This window comes from Acinonyx jubatus, chromosome B1 (genome assembly GCF_027475565.1).
Source record: "Acinonyx jubatus isolate Ajub_Pintada_27869175 chromosome B1, VMU_Ajub_asm_v1.0, whole genome shotgun sequence".
In the NCBI taxonomy this organism is placed as follows: Eukaryota; Metazoa; Chordata; class Mammalia; order Carnivora; family Felidae; genus Acinonyx; species Acinonyx jubatus.
The window spans coordinates 110,865,671-110,884,945 of record NC_069382.1 but is presented as its reverse complement, the minus strand read 5'-3'; the positions used below and the strand labels follow the sequence as shown (position 1 = coordinate 110,884,945).

Sequence of the window (19,275 nt, the reverse complement as noted above, 5' to 3'; positions counted from 1 at the left end):
TCATTTCATAGGAAAATACAATTTACCAAAATGGACCCAAGTATTGATGGAAAGCATAAGCAGAGCAATTACACTAGAACTAAAAGAAGTTATCAGGGAACTATCCCACAAAAGTCACTAGGCCCAGATGATATCACTAATGTCTAACTATGATAGATAGTTTAAAAAGGAGAATATTTCAGATCATATCATTTATGAATAGTAATGCAAAAAATCCAAAATCAAATTTTAGTGAACTGACTTCAACACCACATTAAGGAAACATCATGACTAAGAAGGGTTTATAAAGAAATGCAGGGTTCATTCAATATTAGGAAGTCTATTAATATAAAGTTCTATATTAATAGTTCTGAAAAAGCCTTTGACAAAATTCAACACTATTCCTAAATAAAGACTCTCAAAAAAAAAAAAAAAGGTGAATACTTCCTTTACGTATAATGTTCATATATCATAGATTGTTGATTGGTAAATGTCATATATTTTGATATGATTAAGGTTAACATATATACACATATATTAATGTATATACCCTCACATATATGTGTGTATGTGCCCATATGTACACACACACACACACACACACACACACGTAACATTTTACCTAATGTGAAAACACAAAGACATACCACCAAGGACAGGAACAAGGCAAGAATACCTACTGTCTCCACTATTATTTAACATAGTACTAGAGGTATTAACCAACTCAATTAGATAAGAGAAAACAAAATTGGAACAACAACAACAAAAAAGGAAGTAAAATTATCTCTACTTGCAGATGATGTTATAGCAATGCCTGAAACCTAAAGAATTAGTGACAAAAACTCAAAAATCAGCAAGGTGGCAGAATATAAAATCAACACACCAAAATTAAAAACTTTTGTATATACAAATAATAACCTTGGAAAAGAAAACCTTGTTTACAATAGCCAAGAAAAATCTAAAATATTTAGGAATAAATAAAATGTGAAGTATTTAAAATTTACTTAAGGAAAAATCAAACCTGGAAGATATAAAAATAAATTTGAACAAAAAGACAGGCATTCCTTATTCCTGATTAGGATGTTTCAACACCATCAAGATATAAGTTATCTCCAAGTTAATTTATAAATTTAATATCCCAATAAAAATACCAACAAACTGTGTTTTTCTGGAGGTAGACACTACTTAGAAAAAAAGGGAGGTAATAAAACATACACACATATATTTGCTTATTCTTTCAAAAGAACACAGGTAACAAAAAGCATTGAAATGGATTGCCTACTAAGGATGTGTGTGGAGAATTGGGGGGTGAGGTGGGGGTGCTTTAGTGTGGAAAGAATAGGGGAAAGAGTACACTTTTGTGAGTATACTTTTCGAAAATGCTTTCCTTTTGGAAGCTTATTAATGTTCCATATATTCAAAAATTACAATTGAAACCACAAGTATGGGAAAATAAAAACATAAATTAAATGCAAACAAAAACAAAATATTCAAACTGTATTTCCGATTCGTAATCTGTCTACATTGAAGGGGGGGAGAAATAGTTCAAATATGTTTTTCATTTTTGTTTTAAATTAAAATTTTAATTTTAAGATAATTGTAGACTAACATGTAGTGGGGAGAGGCTAGGATGCTTCATTACAGAGTGGCAAGATCAAAGTCTAAGCTCCTCACCTGGCTTTTGCTTCAGTGAAGATGGGGCCCCAGTTTTGTCTTCAGTATCTGACTGGAGTAGACTGGTTATTGTCCAAAAGTTTCCTGTCTTGCTAAGCTGCGCTTTCCTAACTCTTTGGCTAGAGAAAGCAGCCTTTTGTTCTTTTTGTCTATGCTTGTTGGCATTTCTGGATCGCCAGCATCATCAGCTCCAAGTGTGGCATACAGAAGCCAAAAGGAAAAGTCAGGGAACTCATCACCATGTTGTCCCTTCGGTCTTAAGTGCCTGGCTAGTCTGCCTTCTCTCCATGTTTCAGAGTCTTCTGTTTAAGTATAAAGTCCACATTATTAGTTGTAATGAACAGAAGGAATAAAGAAAAGTATATATTCCGTCTTACTAAAAATGGAAGTTTTTCCCAAGTGACTTTCGAATATAGTCCTTTTACTACATAATCTTGGTCCAGGGGGGGAAAAAGACCCACAAACGAATCTTGAAGCCTTTCTTTTTTCTGGTATAAGCATAACAATTCTAAAATGATTTCCTATGCATTGTAGGAATAAATGATGAGTGAATGGGTTGATATTCTTGGAAAACAAGATTTATACTGTGCAGGAAGATGCAAATATGGGGGAAAGAAAGGCAAGGAAAAACTTGGTCGGGTGGATTGAAATTTGGAATTGAAGGTATGAACTGATTATTTCATCTATCTATCCATCCATCCATGCATCCATCTACATATGTTTGCCTCTTTTAGCTCTTTGCCTTTTGAACCAGCTATAAGCAATTATATTCTAATAGTAATCAGCACACTTAGTACCCAAATCTTGCCTACTAAATACTATTCCCCATTAAAAGGAACATTCCTTGCAGAAACAGCTGATTTCAAGACTGTGGTAGGGAAGGTAAGAGTTGAAACAGAAGCATCTTGAGTCAGAATATAAAAAAGTGCTAAAAAAAAATGATGGGGTAATGTGAAAAACCCCCTTGAAACCACTTTGAAGCTACTTCTCCTGGCTAAATCTGAGACAGTCTGAACACAAAAATAAGCAAAGACAGTAATGAATTATAACCCACTTAGTAAAATAGAGATCTATGAGTCAATCCATGGATAGTATATAGCAGACAGGTAGGTAGTTAGGTAAGAATATAGATAGATAGATAGATAGATAGATAGATAGATAGACAGACAAAGAAGAGCTGTTCCTTATATCAGAAAATTGATAAATCAGGAGTTGGAAAATCACCATTTTGTAATTATCATACTGAAGATTGGTTTGAGCAAGAATCACCAATGAATGACAAATCGGGGGGGCGGGAATTTGAGGAGGATCAGGATATTTGCATGATTTTCCAAATGTCTCCCCACAGACTGCTCATTATTGCAATGGGAAAAAATAATAACTATACAGTGGAGAGGCAGAACAAACCATTGGGAAAAGAAAATTAACATCACTAGTAAGGGGACAACAGACATAACCTGCCTTGATATATGATTTCCTGAGAAGGACACAGTATCAGTTACACAGTATTCTGGCTGGGGATGCAATAAACTGAATCTTATGAGAAAGACTAGCCCACATTGAGGAACACTTGAAAAAAACTGACCTGTATTTTTTGAAAGTACTTCTGTCATTAAGATAAAGAAAGACTGACAAATTGCTCCAGATTAATGGAGACTAAAGACTAAATAACAACTAAATAAAATGTGTTATCCTGGACTGGATCCTGGACTCTTTGAAGAAAAAAAAAGTATAAAGGGCATAACTGGCAAAATTGGGATAAGGATGATTGATTATGTAAAAGTATTATATCCATGGTAAGTATTTTGAATTTAATAACTGTACTCAAGTTATGTAAGGGAATAAAGTCAATATTCGTGTTTTTAAGAATTGTGCATGTAATACTGAGGAGTAAAGGGTCATGATGTATCACAATAATGCAACCTATGCTTCAATACATATTTGGAAAGAGCAAGAGGTTGACAGCGCAAATGTGGCAAAATGTTAACAATGGGTGAATCTGGATAAAGGATATTTTGGAGTTCACTTGTAACTTTATGAGTTTGAAATTGTTTCAAAGTATGAAAAACAAACAACAATGCGGGATAGTAGATCAAAGATTAGAATGAAGGTAGGAAATGAAAACCCTATCCCCTAGATAGACATTTGGAATGAAACTATTTTTGTTTGGGTTGGCAGGTTTATGATCATAATCATTTTTCACATATTCAACTCATACTGGAAGAAACAACAGAACTTCAATGAATGTAAGTGGTTAAATCAGGTTCCTTAGCTTGTTAGGGAAGGCTAACATTTAATCAGCAGTGAAAACTGAAAAACTGAAAATTGATTATGATATTAATGCAATTAAGGTGCATTTTTTTTTTTTAAGTTTACTCTGAGAGAGAGAGAGCACGTGAGCAGGGGAGTGGAAGAGAAGGAGGGAGAGAGAAAATCCCTGGAAAGCTCTGTGCTGTCAGCACAGAGCCAGACTTGGGGCTCAAACTCATGAACATTAGATCATGACCTGAGCCGAAATCAAGAGTCAGATGCTTAACGAACTGAACCATCCAGGCGCCCCAAGGTGCATCTTTAGATAGAATTCAATGGTGCATATGTATTATTAGAATACGACCACTTTAGGCAGGCATTTTTGGTATTTGTTTAAACATGATCTATGCCATATGTTCCAACACACTATATCTATAGCCAATGCCCAAACACAGCAGCTGATTCTTTTTCTTGTGGACAAATGGAGTGTTTCCTTGGCCCAGGAAAATACTTACAAACTCAACATTCATTGAATTCTCCATCCTCAGGACTCCTTCCTCCACCTCCTCACACACTCCTGCCAATCCTGATATCCTTTTACCCTTAGCAGAATCTTATTTCACTTTAGCAATTTGCACATTTGTAAAATTGGACACCTGGGGTTTTAACTTTCAAAGCATAGCTCAATGGGTGTGTCACAGCTTCTTGGCTTCTTTGAATATGCATGTGCATCTAGTGCGTATGTGCATGCATGGCAGTCAGCTCCTTGATAAACTGGCCGTCTTGTACTCTCTTGGAATTCAGAGTTCTTCATTTATGACTACAAATTTATTGATTGTGGTCATGTTTCAGAGGTCAAACTCTCAGAAGTAAGTGACCATGTCTGTAATTTGCCAGGTGTCACATATGATTATTTAATAGGTGATATCATGACCAAGGAAATTCCTTTGGAGAATAGTTTTATGGCTCTGATATATACTTATACTGAAACAAGAATGAGCTAAATTATTAGCTTTTTGCTTGATGGCAGAAAACAAAGTCTTACAAAGGATAATCAAAGATTAAAATAGAGATGCACATGTGAAATTGGGGAGTAAAGAGGAATGGTGTAGGATGATGTATGCAACCTATTCTTCAATATGTATTTGGAAAGAGCAAGAGATTGATAATGCAAATGTGGCAAAATGTTAAGAAAACTGGTGAATCTGGAAAAAGGATATTTTGGAGTTATTTCCCCACTAAGAGAGAATCAAGACCTCCTTATAGTCTCATAAGAGGCCATTTATTATTTCAATTTGAATTAATGTTTTTCTTGCTGCGATTGAACGTCTATTTGCCCATATATTTTGGTTGATTATTTTTTTGTGAATAGCTTATTTTTTGACTTTTCATATTTTTTCTTTTGGGTTGGTCTTTACCTTTTTAATTTGTAAGAATGTTTAAATATTAAGGATATTAACTGTACATCTGCCATACACACTGCAAATATTCTTCCCTTGGTTTTCACATACTGTTTAGCATTGTGGTGTTTTGCATAGAGAGATTTCACATTGCTGTATAGCTAAATCAGTTCATATTCACACTTATAATTTCTGGCCTTACTACTGTCCTCAAATCGCATATTTATTCTCCAAATGTTCTCCTGCACTTTTTATAGCTGTATTTACTGTGAAACTTTTAATTTATATGCAGTTTTAATCTATGCATGATGGGAAGTAGAGAGCAAATATAATCCAAAATCTTGGTGAATTAAATATTTGGTGAATTAACTTAGTTTTATAAATTTAAAAAAATTGTTGGAACGTTACAATAGAAGGTTCAGACTATGTTTAAAATATATTTATACTGAAAAATTAAAAAAAATATATAATCAGAAAACAAAAACTATTTCCTGCCTCTAGTTAGCTCTAATCTACATTGTGGGACAAGGGTATGGTCATCTAGGTAAAAGACATTCTATGCACTCTAAACATTACTGGGGGCAATGTTTTCTCCCTAGAGCAGGAGTCTCAACCTTGATTATACATTGGAATCACCTGCATTTTAAAATGCTGATGCCAGATCCCAGAGATTCTGATTTCACTGGCCTGAGCCTACCTATCTGGGATTTTAAAATCTCCCCAGGTGGTTATACAATGCACAGCTGAGGTTGAGACCACTGCATTAGAGCTTCTTCCTGATGTCTAACTGATATTATTTGCTAAAAGCTTAGCTATGATTGAAGTAAAGTTGTGTGTCTAAATTTTAGTACTAACCCCCCCCCCCCCATCTCTGAGCTATAATCTTAACTGAATACAGCCTGGAGAGACCACTAGGACGTTGGCATTGAGTTGGATATTTTTTTACCTTCTTCTGTGTACACTGTACAGACAATGAATTTAAGAGATCTGAAGAAGTGATGTGTCTAAAGAATTTTCCGAATAATTTCCAATGAGAAAGCAAATTTAGCTCAGCATTTACCTTAGAAGTATGTGAATTTACCTTAAAATTATAACTATAGAAGCTTACCTTAGAAGTATAACTTTCTACTATGATTTCTTTGCAGATTCAAAACCAGGGACTTTCGTAAAAGCTTTGTAAAGCAAAATGTTGGCACTTCATGTTTCATTTTCCTTTTGGCATAAAGTAACAACATACCAATTATGGATTTTAGAGTGATGTTTTTTCTGTATCTGTCAAGAAATTTTTTTACAACGAATGCATATTACTTTTATTAGAAAAGATGTTATTTTTTAAACTAAAATTAACATTTACATCATATGATCAAAACTCTAAAAAGTATGCAGAAGGAAATGCATTTGTTATTAATTGTTGCCTCCAGAGGGCTGAGACTATGAGCAATTAACTTTTTCCCTCTTGCTGTGTTTTTATATTTTCCAAATTTTCTGCCATAATCATGTTACTTCTATAAAGGAAACATATTTATTTAAACATTAAAAATTCACCATGGGCTCATATAAATCACCCAAATATTCTCAATAAGTTTTATTTTATAAAACCAATACAACCATTTAAAGAGTATTCTGGGGGCGCCTGGGTGGCTCAGTCAGTTAAGCATCCGACTTTGACTCAGGTCATGATCTTGTGGTCCAGGAGTTGGGCCTTGCATCGGACTCTGGTGACAGTTCAGAGCCTGGAGCCTCCTTCAGATTCTGTGTCTCCCTCTCTCTCTGCCCTTCCCCTGCTTGTGCTCTGTCTCTCTCTCTCAAAAATAAACATTAAAAATACAGTATTCTGTTAAAAATGATTTTATTTTATATTTTTGATTTAAATTCTTCACAATTTAAATAATTGTTTCATTCTCAAGGGGAGAAATTTTGTTTTTCTATCTTGATATTTTCATGCAAGGAGGTATCACCAGAAGCTCTTTTGGCATTCTTTCTCCTGTTTTGTTTTTTTCCTCCCCTTCTTCAAGCCTCTTTTTCAAAGAGGAGTTGCTAATGTGAAAGTCAGGTGTCAACTGGATCCTAGTTGCAGTCAACAGACTCACAAACTTGAGCCTGCCCCCCACCTCCTGCACTGCCTGCCTCATGGATTGGTCAGAATTAGATGCCTTCCCTGATGTCTGGTCTCGTGTGACCAGGCTAGGAGGGTGACAGGCTGATTTGTCAGCTCTGTGGGTGCCTGGGTGGTTGTCAAGGCTGTTTGCAGTCCTCTGTTTTCAGTCTCTTTGTCCATCTAGCTCTTCATCCCAATAGTTCCCAAGGCTAGAAGGGGGGGGAAGCGTGAAGCCTTATTTTGGTCTGAGTCCAAACCATATTTGCGAATCCATCTTCACCAGGGCATCTTGTAGGCTGAAACTTATTGCGCCTCCAGTAATAAGGGTTGTCACTGTTATCTCTATGTAGGTATCTGCGGGTTGTGTTTATGGGCTATTGGAGCAAAATCTAGAAGGGGAGTAGACCATGGAGTAGAGGAGGAGTAAACTGTTGGTACCCCCGGCTTCTCATACATTCTCCTAGAAGCATTTCATGGATGACATCCAGCAAATGTTTATGGGGTGTCTACCATGTGTAAAACCCTTTGGAGTGGACAAAGTCCTCAAAGAGTTCACAATCTAAGTGTGCATAAGTGTCTTTGTGGGTGAGCATGCTTGTCTGTGTGTGTATGTTGTTCAAACCTGCACTCAACTAATTATAATGCAGTGTAGTAAGTGGTAGAAGAAAAATTAGCAAAGAGCAGTAAGAATAGAGAGGAGGGGCATTTGACTCCTCCACTCCTTAGCTCATGCCAGACTTCCATTTTCAGTAGACAAGTGTTTGACAGCCTGTTATAGAAGTACATGACAACATGTCAAGAGATTTTGGTCTCAGTCTGTTCCACCACTAACTGGGATACCTTTTTTCTATGGGCCTCATTTTCCCTATTTTGGTAACAAAAGATGTTAGAGGTGGCTTTCCATTATTCCTTATAAAACGCTGCGATTGATTCGTTTCAGGGGATGAAAAATTAACTGTAATTTGCAATTCACTGCCAATCATAACACATATTATCTTTGAGTCAAAAGACATCTTAGACGTCATCTGGTACAACACTCTTAATTCACAGAGAAGGAAGCCAGCACCTCCAGAAGGATAAGTGTTTTATCCAAGGTCAGAGCCATTATTGGTACCCAGGTTTCCTTACTTCAGTGCAGCCTGATGTTAGACTAGAAGAACAGAATTTGGTTAAGAGTTGCTGGACTAAATGCCCAGCAGAATTTGACCCAGTACAGTCAGCATAAAACAAATGTATGCAATCCAAGGGATTTCAGGTGAGATACATTCCCTTGAGCAATCAACTGGACATTCTTGGCAGGAGGCAGTAATGTGATTGGGGAAATATCTATGAATACCATTCTTTCTGTGCCCCAGAAATGTCACCCTTCTCAGGAATGTGACTAGCTGGGTGTTTAGAAACATTAAAAAGCATATGAAATAGACTTCTAAGATAATGAAAAATTTCCTCTATTCATTTTAGAGTAAGTAGTCTGTTTACAGTAGATTAAGTAAAAGGCATATTACTGGGTTTTGGTGAGCTTGGTGTTCTCTCTTGATTTGTTTCTCGATTTTATCAGTGACTTTTAGGTGAATGTTAAGTACAGAGTCAGTAACTGTGAATTGCTCCAAGCACTGTGTCATGCTGGAAAAAACAAAGGAACAGAGCCATCAAATGAAGTTCTGGTTTAAAAATAATTCTAGCAAAGATCAATTTGTTTAAATAGTAAGTGAGTCTAAGCACCAAATTCACTCCTGTGCCCTCTGACTTTGCTCTCAGTTGGCCTCCTCCTTGTACCCATCCAAGAACAGCATGGACAGCTGTGGTAGAAAACAGGGTGTGTCTCTGGCTATGGGGCTCAAATGCCACACACTAGATTCTCTCTCTCATCGTGGCATTTGAGGTTGAGATCCACACGTTGGCTTTGTTCCCTAGGCAGCTGGGAGGTTGTATAGGGTCACAGGGCTTCTCACATGGGTGCATGGCTTCCCCTTCCTAGTGGCCTCATTTCCTCTGAGGGTAGAAGCAATGCATTTCCATTCTCCTTTAGTATTCCTCAGAATTTTCCAAATGATGACGTGGGGTTTTACTTTGGGATGATGCTATATTTGGGGAATGACTTGTATGGGGGAAAGGTACTTCACATAACCATCAGCTTCACAGAGGACTTTTCTGTTATTGGGTTTTTGGAAACTATTTGTCTGTGGGTAGGTTTTTGAGTCTCTATTCACACACACACACACACACACACACACACACACATGCATGCACACATACTGCAGGATGTTTTCATCTGTTTGTTTTTACTTTTAACTTGATAGTCATTCATTTCTTCACTTGACAAAGATATACCGAGTGCTTGCTCTGTGCCAGTAACTATCTCTTTATTAACAAGATGTACGTTTGGTCATGTGACTTAGCAATCTGATAAGAGTACTTTGGAGTAGTTCCCTCTGCAATAATTAACTTTAAATAAAAATAAGCCAGTCATCCACATGAAAAGATGCTCAACATCACTCATCATCAGGGGAATACAAATCAAAACTACAATGAGATACCTCAAACCTGTCAGGATGGCTAAAATAAAAAACACAAGAAACAACAGCTGTTGGCGAGGATGCAGAGAAAGGGGAACCCTCTTAAACTGTTGGAAGGAATGTGAACTGGGGCAGCCATTCTGGAAAACAGTATGGAAGTTCCTCAAAAAGTTAAAAATAGAACTATCTTATGATCCAACACATGCACACCCAAAGAACACAAAATACTAATTCAAACGGATAGATGCACCCCAGTGTTTATAGCATTATTTATAATAGCCAAATTATGGAAACAGCTCAAAAGTCCATCAACTGATGAATGGATAAAGGTGATATATATATATTCCTACACACACACACACACACACACACACCATGGAATATTATCCAGCCATAAAAAAGAATGAAATCTTGCCATTTGCAACAACATGGATGGAGCTAGAGAATATTATGTTAAGCAAAAATAAGTCAGCCAAAGAAAGACAAATACCATATGATTTCACTCATGGGTGGAATTTAAGAAACAAAACAAATGATCGTAAGAAAAAAAAGAGAGAGAGAGGCAGACCAAGAAAGAGACTCTTAACTGTAGAGAACAAACTGATGATCACCAGAGAGGAGATGGGTGAGGGATGAGTGAAATAGGTGATGGGGATTAAGGAGTGCTTGTCTTGGTGAGCACCCGGTGATATTTGGAAGTGTTGAATCACTAGATTTAGTTTTTCTACTTAAAACTAATATTACACTGTATATTAACTAACTGGAATTTAAGTAAAAACTTAAAAAGAATAAGCCAGTCATTAAGCAATGATAATTTTAGAGAGTCATAAAAGGAAATGGGAAATGTATCCAAGGGCTATTCCCAGCATCGGCTTTCTTATTTGTGTGATCATGAGTTTATTAACGTACTTGCTCTTCTCCTAAGAGTGAAGGAGTTCTTTGGCATTGGAAGTAGAACGTGATTCCTATGGTGCTGCAAGAATGATTCAAACTACACCAATCCCTTCAGATAAATGCCAGGCCTACTATAAATATTTTTTAAATCCAGAAGACCTCATACATGAATTATCACTGATACATTCAAAAATGATTTCTAATTTTTGATTCGATGCTTTTGGTATATCTCTCAGTAAATGTAAAAGATAAAAAATTATGTTTTTCCTCATAAATGTAAAAATTTTTAATTTACAGCCACAATTCCTGCCTTTATCTTTTGATCCCTAGCAAATCTAATTCAGATTTGACTACCCTCTTGGGGGCTATGTTTTCTATTCAGGCATTTATTTTTTTCTCAAAGAATGGTGAATCAGGAGATCATTTGTTCTTGTTGAAGACTCAGATGTGGATAAAGATGATTATATATCTAGGGGTGCCTGAGTCGCTCAGTCAGTTAAGTGTCCAACTCCTGATTTCAGCTCATGTCATGATGTCATGGTTCATAAGACTGGACCCTGAGTTGGGCTCTGTGCTGGTGTGGCGTCTGCTTGGGATTCTCTCTTTCCCTCTGTCCCTCCCCCACTCATGTATGTACACTGTCAAAATAAACATTAAAAAAGATTATTATATAACTAATATTTCCTATACATGAAACATTCCACATGGAAATTTGTTTTAAAGCTCCATAATCATATTACATACTAGGTTAACACTTATCTGAGGAAAAGTAAAATATTTAACAGTATTAAGACAAGCTTGACAGGAAGTGATGGAAAGTCTCATCTTGAAGAGACACAGTGGTGGGCCAACTCCAAATATTCTCAAGAGAAATTTTAAAGGAAATGCTTTAGTAAACCTGTACCTATACATAAAAAATAGACTAAAAAACTACTTCAGGTGGAAATATGAAATTATCATATAAAACAGTATTAAGTGTATGTTTCCACCCACACATGCCTAATTTCAATAATTATGTCAAGTAACCATGTCCTTTCTCAGTAACTGTCAGGGAAAAACTGTCTTGTCAAGGCTTCTTTATGTTTCTCCTCCTATGTTGGAAATATGTAATATGTTGGATACAAATTAATTTGCTAATAATGGGGAAGATAGAGATTTGAAATTTTAAACCAAGCATGCTTTGGAGAATCATTCCATCTTATGTCTCAGGTTTTAAATAGAATGTATGGGGGTGCCTGGGTGGCTCAGTCGGTTGAGCATCCGACTTCGGCTCAGGTCATGATCTCACAGTCTGTGAGTTCGAGCCCGCGTCGGGCTCCATGCTGACAGCTCAGAGCCTGGAGCCTGTTTTGGATTCTGTGTCTCCCTCTCTCTCTGACCCTCCCCCATTCATGCCCTGTCTCTCTCTGTCTCAAAAATAAATAAACGTCAATAAAAAAATTTTTAAAAAATTAAATAAATAGAATGTATGTTTTGGACTCCTGAATGTTCTTGACATGAACTATTGAGGCTACAATGAAGAACCCTTACCTGTGAGGTCTTGAATTCCAGATGGAATTTTGAGTAGTTTAAATGTGGCTCTGTTGGAAGCAGAGAAACATTCTAAGGGAATTCCATTATTTTAATTTTTAAAAATATTTATTTTCAAGGGGGAGAGGGGCAGAGAGAGAGAGAGAGAGAGAGAGACAGAATCTGAAGCAGGCTCCAGGTTCTGAGATGTCAGCAAAGAGCCTGCTGCAGGGCTCGAACTCATGAACCACAAGATCATGACCTGAGCCAAAGATGGACACTTAACCGACTGAGCCACCCAGGTGTACCTTACTAAGTTTGTTTTAAAATTACAACTTTAGCCTTAAAGATTGGAACTGGCTGGGAATGCGAAAGGATCAACATGGCTTTGGCTAGAGATTTACTACACTGTCCTTGGAAGAAGAAAAGAAAAAACATAAAAAGAAACGGTTAGTTCAAAGCCCAAACTCCTATTTTATGGATGTAAAATGTCTAGGTTATTACAAGATTATCACAGTTTTCAGCCATGCTCAGATGGTTCTTTGTGTAGGCTGTTCAACAGTGTTGGACCAGCCAACAGGAGGGAAGGCCAGACTCACAGAAGGGTGCTCATCTAGAAGAAAGCAACACTAATGATCCACATAACCTCTTGAATTTGTGTTATATTGCAGAACGCCTTATCAGTTCAGTAATTCAAGTCACTCTACCAAGATAATTAAATTATGTTTAATTTTTTAAAGTATACAACAGTGACCTCCTATTTTGGTGTCAGTTTTTCAATGAAGTTTGGATTATGGGCAAAAAATAAATACATAAAATTACAACTTACACAACCAAATCTTAACTTAAAAAGGAAGGAACACCCATAAACTTACTGCTTATTCAAACAAATCACTATCAGTTTTTCTGTGTCTTTTATCTGTTTTACAAAAATAATAAGTACTATAATTGTAGGACAGATAAGCATTTGTATTTTTTCTATTAATACTGCAACAAACATTTCCCTTTTAATGAGTATATCATATTCTCATAATTTCTTAACTATTTCTGTTATTGTAAATGAACACTCTTTCTAATTTTTGCTACCATGAGTAATATTACAATACCTTTTTGTATGATTATAACTTCTTTTTTTTGTGGAGAGATTATTCCTTTAGGGAGAAATTGCCAAGTGTGAGATTACACGGTCACCGCCTATGAATATTTTTATGGCTCTGAAATGTGTTGCCAAATTGCTTGCTAAAAGAGTTGTACCAAATGCAAGTTGGCTTTTAAAGGTCAGACTTATTTTGATACAAGATCAACATATGTGTTATATTAAACTGACCACTTATCTAACTGGTGAGAAATAAAAAATATTATTTCCTAATATATAGAATAAGAATATAAGCCAGGAATCATGCCAAAGTCTGCTATATTGTGAGTGGGCCAGGCAATCACAAATCTCAGTTCTGTTCATTTTGGTCATAATTATAAAGTGGATCCCTTCTGGAAGTTATATTTTGGACAAGCTATAGCCTAAGGCCCAGATAAGATAATCTCAATGCTTCTTTTTGCCTCAGCACACGTGGGAGGACTGAGGCCATCATTTTACTTGTTTATATGCATAGTGAGCTCAATTTTATATTGTAATTTCCTTCATTTGAGAGGATTAAGAATGAAGATGATAGTTCCCAAACTCCCTGGAAGCAATGTAATTTTCCTTTCAATAAATAAGGCAGTCAGATTCTGATGCACAGTTTAAAAATACCACCCACAAATTTTATCTGTACAATGCCACAGTTGTATAATTTTGTTATTCTTGGTTTAGCAGATATATTTAATGAAAGGGCTAAAATGAATACATGAATGCATCCAGGGAAACTGGAGCCACAGGTGACCTATGAGAGAATGAATCCTTTCCATGGCATAGATTTAATTCAGGTGAGCTATCACAGGATCTGAGATTCAAGTGTTTAAACAATTGTTCCAAGATGTCTTGGTCTCAGCAAAAGTGGCTAAATCTCTTCCTCTCTTCTTTCTCCAATATATGTAAAGTCTTTGTGTAGAGTTTGGAATAACACCATTTATTGGTTATGCCACAAACACTTGCATTCATTCTTCAGGTTGTTTTCTTACATTCACATTTGACTTCCCTGTCTTGAGTACTGAATTAAACTTCCTTGATGGTCAGGACATCTATTTATTTAATGTAATGGCTGCCTCTTTTTCTTATTATCTCCAGGCACATCTTTATGGATCACTGAAAAAGACTACTTCATTTCTCAAACAACACAACCAGCAGCCAGAGGGACCTTATCAGGTGGAATTCTCAACATAGGGGAGACACCAAGAAGTTGGCAAAAGAGAATAGGAGGATGGATAGGGTAACTCATATTTTCCTGTTGGTGCCCTGGTCGCAGGAGCTGGCATGGGGGATGGTGCCCATCTTGGCATTTTTAGCAAAATAAAAGAAGTCCTAGAGACTAGTGGTTTAGGCACAAGTTCTAGAGTCAGACAGACTTGGAGCGTATGTCTATCTCAATCACTCGATACCATTTCCATCACTCAACAGCTCTGAGACTTTGGGTCAGATCCTTAGCTTCTCCAACTTCAGATTTACCTTCCATAAAATGTAATTAATGTCTACTTTTCATAGGGCCAGTTAGAGGTTTTCTTTTCCAGTCTTTTTCCTGATGTGGCTCCTGACTGATGGCTGATATTTGGTAGCTGATATTTGAGAAAAAAACATGATTATGTGTCTTATTTTAAATTTTACATCTGGTATTGTGGGAGAAACACATTAGACTTTGGATTCATTGAAAAAAACTCCTTATATAATGAAATATTTAGGAAGGCTGCAGGATATTAAGTCCATATATAAAACTCAATTTTATTTCCATAAAGGGGCAACAAACAAATAGAAAATAAAATTGGGGGTGCCTGAGTGGCTCAGTCGGTTAGGCATCCGACTTGGGCTCAGGCCATGATCTCGTGGTCTGTGAGTTCAAGTCCCAAGTCAGGCTCTCTGCTGACAGCTCAGAGCCTGGAGCCCGCTTCGGATTCTGTGTCTCTCTCTGCCCCTTCCCCAGCCACGCTCTGTCTCTCTGTCTCTCAAAAATAAACATTAAAAAAATTTTTTTAAAAAGAAAAGAAAATTGAAAAACTATTCATGTATAGGAACATTCAAGAACATAAAATACAAATAAATTTAACAAAAGATATGTAAATCTCTACACTGGAAAGTGAAAAACATTGATGAGAGAAAATAAAGAAGACTTAAAATAAATGGAGAAATATAGACTGTTCATAGACTGGAAGACTTATTATTGTTACGATGTCGTTCTCCCCAAATTGAAGTATATATTCAGTATATACATATATGGAGAAAAATAAACCTCTACTCCAACCTCACATAATATACAAAAATTAATAAAGATGAATCACAAACCCTAACATAAAAGCTAAAACTCTAAAGTGCCTAGAAGAAAACATCAGAATATATTGAGCCTGGAATAAGCAATAACTTATTTGAAAAAACACATACAAAAAATGTAACCATAAAGAAAAAAATTAATAACTTGGACTTCATCAGACTTAAAATATTTTGCTCATCAGTGACACTATTAAGAAAATGAATGGACAAGACATGGCTTGGGAGAAAATATTTGTAATACACAGAGCTGATATACATATTTATATATTTGAAATACACAGATATGAATTTATATCCAGAATATAAAGAACTATAAATTAAAAAATTAAAAAAAATTTTTTTAAAAAACCCCATAAAGAAATGGGCAAAAGATACAAATAGACAACTGACAAAAGGTGAATCATCAATTAACATAAGAAGAGATGGTCAACACCATCATTCATCAGGGAAACGCAAATTAAAATTACAATGTAATGTTAAGTCACACTTATTAAAATATTTAAAATTAAAAAGATGGACAATACTAGATGTGGGTGAGGATGTGGGAGAACCAGAACTCACATGTGTTGCTGATAAGAGCACAAAATGGAGCAGCCCCTTTGGGAAAAATGTTTGGCAGCTTCTTATGAAGTTAAACATAGTTAAACCCTAACCTATGAACCAGAAATTAGGTATTAACTAAACAGAAATAAAAACATTCATTGAGCCAAACCTAAAAACAATCCAAACGTCCATCAATAGGTGAATGGATAAACAAATTGCTATATATTCATACTAAAGAATACTCCTAGCAATAAAAAAGAAAGAAGTACCAATACATGCAACATGGCCGAATGTCAAAAAACATGTTGAACAAAAGAAATCAGATACAAAAGCGAACCTACTGTATGACTGCATTCATATCAAATTCAAGAACAGATAAAACTGAACTATGATAGAAACTAGAACAACGGTTGCCTGTGGATGGGGGTGGGACTGACTGGAGAGAGCACAAGGGAAAATTTGGTGGTACTGCAAACATTTTACATCTTGGTCATAGTGTTTGTTAAATGTGTACATACATTTACCAACATCAGACTTTGTGCACAAGATCTGTTCTCTTTACATAAATTTTATTTTACTTTATATTTTTGGAAAGACGAGAGAGAGAGAGAGAGAGAGAGAGAGAGAGAGCGCGTGCACATGTGAACAGAGGAAATGGGAGGGGGGGAGAGAGAGAGAGAGAGAGAGAGAGAAAGAGAGAGAGAGAATCCCAAGCAAGCTCCATGCCCAGCACAGAGCCCAATGTGGGGCTCGATCCCATGACTGTGAGATCATGACCCGAGCCAAAATCAAGAGTGGGATGCCCAACCAACGGATCCACTCAGGCACCCCTGCATGAATTTTATTTTAATAAAAACAAAAAATGAATGCATCTAAATTAGAAGTCAGGCTGGGAAAACCAAATGAAAGCAATATTAATTTATTTTAGTTCTCTGGTGTTTGAAATTTTAAAAATATATCATTTACTCAAATATTTTCCACCATCTATCCTTCCAATTTTAAGTGGTAAACTATGATTATTTACCCCCAAATAATTTCTCTCCTTGGAGGTAGGAGAAAGAAGATACTGTTTCACAGTTTTATAAATACAATAAGAACAAAGGAAGAACGGCAAACTGTGGTTTGCATTTTCATTAGTTTCCAACAAGTAGTTTGAATGACATGAAGTTTACAGCGTCTCTAGTACTCCCGTCAGCCTTCGAACGCTCTGTACTTAATAACAACTATGCGTCTTACAGATTCGTCGGAACTCAAGGTCAGGGGAAAGATTGTACCGTGGATGATTTAACATAAAATGCCAGAGGTTCTTTCCCTAAACCTTACCATTTTTAGAAGTTAAAAATACCTGAGAGAATGACGACGGAGGTATTGCTAGAGAAGGTCGTCAAGTGGATCTGACCACCAGTTGACCCGCGGGCGGGACCACGCAGTTAGAGGCTCCTCAGCTCCTGTCCTGGACTTGGAATATACGTTCCGCTCATGGTTCCCGTAGCCGGAGCCATTTCAAAGATGCAACCTTGAGAGAGCAAAGTGTTGCTGAGACTGTACAATACATGTGAGAGAACCCAGGTAAAGCTTAACATTTTGGCGAGGGAGTGCAGAGGTGCGCTCGTCTTGCAGCCTTCTGTGTTAAGCCTCCTATGTAAGTAAGTTTCCTTGCTTATTAAAACTGCCGCCTCCCTGGCTTATCCTAAAATGTGTGTAAAAAGCAGGTATTTTACAATAAAATTGTGCAGTGCATGTTCTATGTGGAATTCAGAGGAAAACCCAGATTCAGTGATTAACAATGCCAAAAATGCAAGTAATTAGCCATCGTTCAAGTAAAATTGTGGTGCTTGTGGCGTTTTAGACCTTTGTTGCCCCCAAATTCCATTTTATTGGAAATCCGTTTTCCACCTGGTCTTTCTTGACATGGTTTTTTCCCCCCTACTTTATTTTTAAAAAAAAAATTTTTTTCAACGTTTTTATTTATTTTGGGGACAGAGAGAGACAGAGCATGAACGGGGGAGGGGCAGAGAGAGAGGGAGACACAGAATCGGAAACAGGCTCCAGGCTCTGAGCCATCCGCCCAGAGCCTGACGCGGGGCTCGAACTCACGGACCGCGAGATCGTGACCTGGCTGAAGTCGGACGCTTAACCGACTGCGCCATCCAGGCGCCCCTTTTCCCCCCTACTTTAAATAGATTCTAAGTAAGATTCTGAATTTCAGGAGTAACAACAACAATAACAAAAAAACTGCCACCTGTCAATCTGGAGTGGCCTGCCTCTTTCTTCTGTCTCTCCTAGCCCAGGATGCGTGTACAAGGGCCAGTTTCAAATTTCACCCAAGAAACTCCTCAGGTTGCAAACAAACAGGCATGCTGAGATTATGTAAATAAATGCAATGCAGTCTAAAATGAGCTGTTCTTTTAGATTTAAATTTTGTTGCTGCCTCATAGAATTATAAATTATAGATTATAGATTGCTCTGCTCTTCTTTTTTATTTGTTCAGTTTCTGGAGTCTTGTTTCTTCCTCTCCGTCAGAGGAACCTTTCTAGGTGACTGGGGTGGACTTAACTGAAAAGTGGAGAGTGGGCAGGATTCCTCTTTTACTCTTGTTTACCAAGTGCTTTTTAAAATCTGATTTCATTTGGTAGAAGTATGGCATTAACTGATGTGTGCGTTAAGTATAGCATTGCTTCCCTGGAGAGTGGATAGTGACTCCTTTCTTTTTCTTAAAAAAAAATAGACTGTTTTTCATAAAAGCAGTTTTAGGGTCACAGAAAAATTGTGCAGAAAGTACAGAGAATTGCTGTATTCCTCCCCACCCCGCCCTCGGTTTCCCTATTATTAATACCTTGCATTGGTGTTCTACATTTGTTACAATTGATGAGCCAATATTGATACATTATTATTATTATTAACTGAAGTCCATAGTTTAGAGTTCACTCTTGTACATTATAGGGGTTTGGACAAATATATAATTATGTAATGGCATGTATCCACCATTATTGTATT

At 36.7% G+C, this 19,275-nt stretch overlaps 1 long non-coding RNA gene and 1 pseudogene across 4 annotated transcripts in view; one reads left to right on the top strand and one right to left on the bottom strand.

Annotated features, from left to right (window-relative positions):
* LOC113600210 (uncharacterized) overlaps window positions 1-17,850 on the bottom strand; it is a 60,843-nt gene extending 42,993 nt beyond the window's left edge. For 2 of the 4 annotated variants that reach the window (XR_008296199.1, XR_003421176.2), the window contains exons 1-3: window positions 17,624-17,850; window positions 12,342-12,391; window positions 6,412-6,515 (exon numbers count right to left, since the gene is read on the bottom strand). This is a non-coding gene — a long non-coding RNA (uncharacterized LOC113600210). The remainder of the gene's footprint in view (window positions 1-6,411; window positions 6,516-12,341; window positions 12,392-17,623) is intronic. The other 2 variants (XR_008296200.1, XR_003421173.2) reach the window with 2 other exon arrangements.
* Window positions 12,703-12,953, top strand: LOC106983668 (40S ribosomal protein S27-like; annotated as a pseudogene).
* Window positions 17,851-19,275: the final 1,425 nt, after the last annotated feature.